The 6,612-nt window shown below is 36.4% G+C and overlaps 1 long non-coding RNA gene across 1 annotated transcript; it reads left to right on the forward strand.

Annotated features, from left to right (window-relative positions):
* The first annotated feature begins 768 nt into the window (after nucleotides 1-768).
* LOC113951703 lies at nucleotides 769-6,400 on the forward strand. The gene is made up of 3 exons (XR_003529250.1): nucleotides 769-812; nucleotides 2,495-2,596; nucleotides 6,320-6,400. It is a non-coding gene; the product is annotated as an uncharacterized LOC113951703 (long non-coding RNA).
* Nucleotides 6,401-6,612: the final 212 nt, after the last annotated feature.

The following is a 6,612-nucleotide window of genomic DNA, read 5'->3' on the forward strand; positions in this document are numbered from 1 at the left end:
TAATTTCCCATCTCAGATTAAAAAAATTGATGGTGACCAATAAAGTTGAAGAATGTTCCTCAGAGCATGGTAATAAAACAATGCAGCACTTTCTCCCAAATTGCTTTAAAAACACTAAAGCCTGGAATTTGACTGTTGCTGAACACTCACGTATCGTTGGTACAAAGGCTGAAAAAGTAGCTGACTCATCATAGCCTTATTTTAGTTTAATACTTGAACAGTTTTGCTGGGCCAGAATCATTTTGGTACTAAGATAAGATCAAGAAAAGATCCAGATGTGTAACTACATTTGCCAGTTAAAAATTATCTGCTTTGAGCAAACTATCTGACTCTTTCTCTGTACTCAGGATGGAGAATTAATTTAGGAAGTCAGAATCATGGAGTCAAAGAACCTTCCCTGTAACAAACAGGGGCATCTTCAACTAGATCAGGTTGCTCAGAGCCCTGTCTGACCTGACCATGAGTGGGACATCTCTGTAGGAGTCTCATACAATTCATACAATCCTCTGAGCCTCACCAGAGACACAGCAGCTATGGAAAAGTTGTAGGAAAAGAAATTGCATTTGTCAGTAATGGAAAATGAACCTGTGTTATCATGTTATTCCATATTATCGAAATGTGGCGTATGTAAATTAGTGTTAAAAGAGGAGCAAGGGAGATAGCAAATGGAAAACACATGTGGAATGGAATAATAGATTAATAGAATCATAGAACCCTAGAATTATGGTATCAGAATATTACAGTTTGGAAGGAACCTTTAAAGGTCAGGTAGTAAGCAACAGCATGCAATGAGTAGCAACACCTTCAGCCAGGTCAGACAGCTGAGAGACCCCTCCAACCTGACCTTGATCAAACGTTTCTACAGATGAGAATCTGCCATTGCTCTGGGCAACCTGCTTTGGTGTTTCCGCACCATCACCATAAACAGGTTTTTCCTTTTAACTAGTCTAGCCCTACCTTATTCTGCTTTAAAATCATTACCCCTTGTCCTGTCACAGTAGGCTCTACTAAAAAGTCTGCTCCTGTCTTACATATAAGCCCCCTTGAAGTATTGAAATGTCACAGCAAAGTCTCCCAGAGCCTCCTGCAGGCTAAGCAATCCCAGCTCTCTCAGCTGGCTCATGTCCAGCTTTTCATCCACCAGGATCCCTGAGTCCTTCTCCAGCTCTTCCTCCACAGGGATTTCAGTTCCTTCCCCCCTCAAATTGTGTTGATACTGGGATTGCTCCAGCCCAAGAACAGGGTCACTTCCTGAGCTTGTCCAGATCCCTCTGAATGGTATCCCGGTGCTCAAGGGTACAACGAAGGACTTGAACAACTGTCCTCCAAAGCACAGCACCAAAACTGTCCCCTGTGATTACTGTAATTCGGAATCTTACAACACATCTTAAAGGTAGAACAACATCTGGTAGAAGAGAAATGGGACAAAGAGAGGACAAAAATTTAAATTACTGGGTCTAATACCCTCATTTGAGCCCAGGCTCATCAATACCTGGTAAGATTTAAATGAAACTAATTACTCTTATTACAGTTAAGGTATGATTGGGACTAGCAGCTTCTCAATTCTCTATAGCTGTCCAGTCAGATGGAACATTAGTTCAATACAATCCAACTGAATAACATGCAACAAATGAAAAGTCAAAATTGTAAACTCAGATAATTCTTTACACAAATATTGAGAATAATTTTTTACATAAAATGGTAATGAAAGAGGTGAACTGTAGATAAAACACTGAATTTTGGGGGTCTACAAATTAAATGCAGGAGGTATGGAGGAGGTAAATACTTTCAAGTAAAAAGAATAGCAGGTGACTTAATGAAGATCACAAACAGAACCTGAAGATCAGCTTAATGTTATGATCATTTGCAATTCAAATTACCTTATGATTCAGACATGAAGTCTCAAGAATGAGAAAATCAAAACAATTCAAACAGCAATTATTGTAAAGCTTGGTGGGAAGCTGGAGTAGAACAGAAGGCCTAGTAAGATGCCAGCATTCCACAGAAAAGATACCAATCTTAAATTTGTGTGATAAAGCACAAAGAAGATTCCTTTAAGTTAAATAATGACATTGCTAAAGGAAGAAGAGAGTAATTTAATGGATGATTTAATGCTGGGATAGTAAAAGAAAACAGTCATATTCTAGACAGATGTTGTGGAAAACATGAATTGTGAAGCAGCTTTGAAGGAACCATAATGAGTCAAGTGTTGGAAGTATTCCCACTGAATTGTGAAATTTGAACCTCAGCTTTTGTAAGGTAACCTTGTTGACTGAATACTCTTAAAATTAATAATTTAGGAAAATCCAATTTTGAAAAAAAAGTCTATTCTAATGCAAGAATGATGATCACAGCACGTGGAATTCTGGTTTTTATTTTCTAGGTAACATGGAAACAGCCCAAGTCCTGACCAAATACTACGGTTTTTTTTGGCGTGTGAGTGTTTCTCCCTCCCTGTTTTTTCCCAACCATTTCAATCTTTCTGTGTTCACAGGATTTCCAAAATTCTCCAGTAATCTGAGATGTCTCTCTGTGACTATGCTAAGAGAAGAGAATCATATGTAAACTTTCTTATTTTTTGCTGAATTGTGTACAAGTGAGAGTTGTTGAATCTCAGGCAAATTGCTAATCCTCTATGACCCTCCATTTATCCACATGTAAAATAAGCCTAATAAAAAGTCCACAAGTAGCAAGCATGGAATTTAAGCTAAGAAATAACTTATAGCTGTAGAAGAGTAAAATTGGTAAAATTAATTGAACTGCAGTGAAACTATTCCTGCTGGCAGCAGTGAAATTATTGGGTCACATAAGTTTTATACTGCTACCAGTCATGCAAATGATCCAACTGAAGTAAATATGATGTCCCTATCTTTCTTCCCAGTGAAGGGCAGTAGCACAGACAGTAACTATATTTTTGCTGCTCTTGGTAGTCATACAGCACTTCAGCAAAGGGAGAGTAAAATTTACAAATTCTGGTGAAAATGTTCTCTTAGAAGGCTGCTGGATTACCCTTGAAACAGAAGTTGCAATCCTAATTTCAACCTGCTGAAAAGGTACAGGTGTGAATATTTTATTTAAACAACCAGTTCTGACTGCATTTCTCCATTCCTGTAATCAGAAATCTCCTTGGAATTTTAAGCTTATTACTGGCAAAGAGAAAATCCAAAACTCTGTTTAAATGTTTAAAAATGTTTTAAATGTTTAAAAGCATTGCTAAACAGTAAAGCTAATAACAAGGTGAGCAAGGAAACAACCCACAACCTTCTTATCAGTCAGTTTAATTCTGCTTACTTTTCATAAAGTAACAATTTCTAGGAACTTAGTTTTGCTAATTGAGAGCTCCATCTGAGAGCAACTACTAAACCCATTTATAAGAGAAAAATTTTGAAATATTTAAGTTATAAAGCAATTAAATATCTTATTTAATAATACTGTAATGAGATAACATAGATGAAAAAAAGGTAACAAAGTGAACTAACTCATGGAATTGCATCAGTGAGGAAATAACTTTGTCCAACTTTTAGGGTTCTTGCATATTTCTGATATATTAGTTCACATTCTGCAAATTCTAAACTACTGTTATACACTTCTATAGATGTATTAATCTTTTCCATTCATCTTTCATCTTCTATTGCCAAAATAAGGGTGTCAAGTTATGACCCAGATGTTCTACTATTGACCTACGCAGACAAATAACAGTTCTTTACTTAAGAGTTTGAGTTTGCCCCAGGGACTCATATTAAAATGAAAATACCACAATCACAGAATTGTAAAATGGCTCAGGTTGGAAGGAACCCTCAAAGATCCTCTGGTTCTACCCTCACTTGCCGTGGGCAGGGACACCTTCCACCAGATCAGGTTGCCCAAAGCTCCATCAAACTTGACTTTGAAAACTTCCCACGCCTCCAAACACTCTCAGTATATTCTACATTCCATTATGAATTTTCCATTGTTTCCATGTAAACCTCAAAATCAATTTGTCAAATTACAGTGATGTCAGGGAAGGGAAAGAATTCTCGGAGCAGAATGAAGGAAATTTATAGCATTAGAAGAATTTTCAGGCTAGAAAGAGTATGATGGAAATTCCTACAAAGAGAAATTGGAAGGAGGCAGAAGGCTGGAAGATGTTAGATATTTAGGGCTTTTCTAATTATATTCAGTTATTTTTAATTATATGCAATTAAGCCTAATAAAAATTATTATAATTATGATAACAGTTTCTATCGAATATAAAATTTTGTAAAAGATGCTTTAAAAAAATCCTCTCTCCTGGGGAAAAGGACTGTGTTTCACACTGAAATGTGCTGGTGAAATATGATGACAAAGTAGGGAGGGGGATGGAATTGGGAATCTGTGTTTAACATTGTTCTACTTTGTATGACTTAATGTTTTTAGGTAACTCTAAATCTTATTAAGTTTTAAGTAATTCTAACAATTTCTGCATAATTCTAAAGGCCTAACTTTGGTTATTTAGCCCAGTGCTTAAAGCAATCACATTTGACACACGAAAGTCTCTATTCACATCCATTATTGTAATGGAGTGTGATCATGGCCTTCTCCAACTATTTCTGACCATGCTTAGTTACACATTTGTGACGAGGTCAACTCACACGGACCTGAAGAAATGACACACTTCTCTTCCTGTGCAAAAGGCCCTGTGACCTTGGTCCTTTTGACAAGAATTGGGCTTGAAAAAACAAATCACTAATGCTTGAAAGATTAGTAACAGCTTTGCTGAGACTACTTTTGGTAATCCCTTATATTTAGACAGGTTATATTTTGTCCTTCCTGTTGCTTCCTACTGTGTCTGTCCATGCACCAGGATAAATCTCTGAAAGCTATGATATCCACCTCCTTGCAAAATGGTCTAATTTTTCATTTTAATGATTTTCTTTAAATTTGGTTAGATGACATACATGAAGAATTTTATACAGCTGAGCCCAGGAAAGGGAACTTTTTATCATTAAGGTCTTCAGTGACCTCCTGTATACATACAATAGACAAGACTTTAGATCTGTTAGTCAAAAGAAGGACAATGTCCTTAAATTTCCCAAGGAGATAGCAGATAATCTTTCATCCAGGAACTGGTTTTTCTTCAGTAAGTCTGAGTGAAGGTATTAAGAAGTTTCTTTGTCTTTTGGGGTCAAAAAAGCATCAGTAAGACCTTTGTAGAAGGTAATGCCATGGATATTTGACAGAAAGTAATTAATTTACACACACTTGGTCTACTATTGTCAGAATATCAGCTCAAGTTTCTCTGACCTCTTACTTCTGAAAATCAGCTGATGCAGGTAATGCAAATCTAAGAGTGAGTCTGCATAAGTCTAATATTACACACAGAAAATATTTTTCCTTGTTTAGGTAAAAGAAAATAAATACAGAAAAACAAAATCATACAGAAAGGAAGGCAGATTTAAAGGAATAAAAGAACACACTTATTAAAAGCAGTAAGGTTTTGCTGCTGTATCTTTAAAAGGATTAAATTGGCATAAATCCACTGATATGCAGAAGAAAAAGTACAGCATAGAAGTGACAGGATGATTATGTTGCAACATGGGTCATTATGGAGTTGCAGCAGAGCTGAGGGCCTGGTGGCTGGTTAAATCAGCTTGGTACTTATTTTTACGTGATTCCCTGCAGGCTTGTTTGGATGGCAGCAGCATGAACTCCTCTTGAATGTTCCAACCTAATAAATCATTGGAGTGCCTCTGACTTTGCCTTGACACGTTCTTCCTTTGCTTCAAACGTTTCAGGGGTTTTTTTGGAATTCTGTGGGAAGCATGTTACACTGACAAATTAGATACATAAAGCTTACATTTGCGTCATCATATTGATTCACCTTGGGTTTATTTGATTCAAGAGATGACCAGATTTTCTATTTTCACACCAGGTTCTGATTTTTGTTATATTACCGTTCTGAAGTACACCCTTTTGATGGAAATGTGTGATCACTGAATTGTTCCTTTGAAATTCTGGAGTGACTCTGAAGAAACTCTTGTCTGAAGCTGTGCTTACCAACCCTCAACTAATAATTGCCGGTTTGTTTATGTCTATTATTTTTTATATTCCCTGGATCGCACAAAATGTACTTTTGAATTTGTTGCAAGTGCATCATCTGATCTACTTTCAAATTCTAGTCAAGTATAGAACAAGAGGGGAGAGAGTAACAGTTCTTTCCTGCTGACATGCCTTTGCTTCATTTTACTTCGTGGAAAGTTGTCCTTAGCCCCTTCTGAAGAAATTTGGTGATATCTGGAAGTGGATGTTAAACTGTGTAACAGCACAGTTTTCTTTTTTCTTTTTTTTTTTTTTTCCCCAGGAATCAACTTTTTTAGTAGATAGAGTCTGCTTTCAATTCCAATATGATGAGGAAAGAGAACCTGTAGAATGATTAAACGTGATTTGCACATCTTTTAACAAATAAAGCACATGGTGTTTTCAGCTGCAATACGTCAACATGAATTAAGTATTCTGGAGATATATATTTGACAAGAAGATGTTATTTGTGTTTGGAGCATGTCCTTTGAATGCAAAATGAATCTCTCTATGCAAGAAATATCCAGCTCTTCTAAAAGACACATTTAAGCTTGTTGGTTTTTTCTGATGTATTTA

Source organism: Corapipo altera, unplaced genomic scaffold, assembly GCF_003945725.1.
Source record: "Corapipo altera isolate COAL_440 unplaced genomic scaffold, ASM394572v1 61305, whole genome shotgun sequence".
Taxonomy (NCBI): Eukaryota; Metazoa; Chordata; class Aves; order Passeriformes; family Pipridae; genus Corapipo; species Corapipo altera.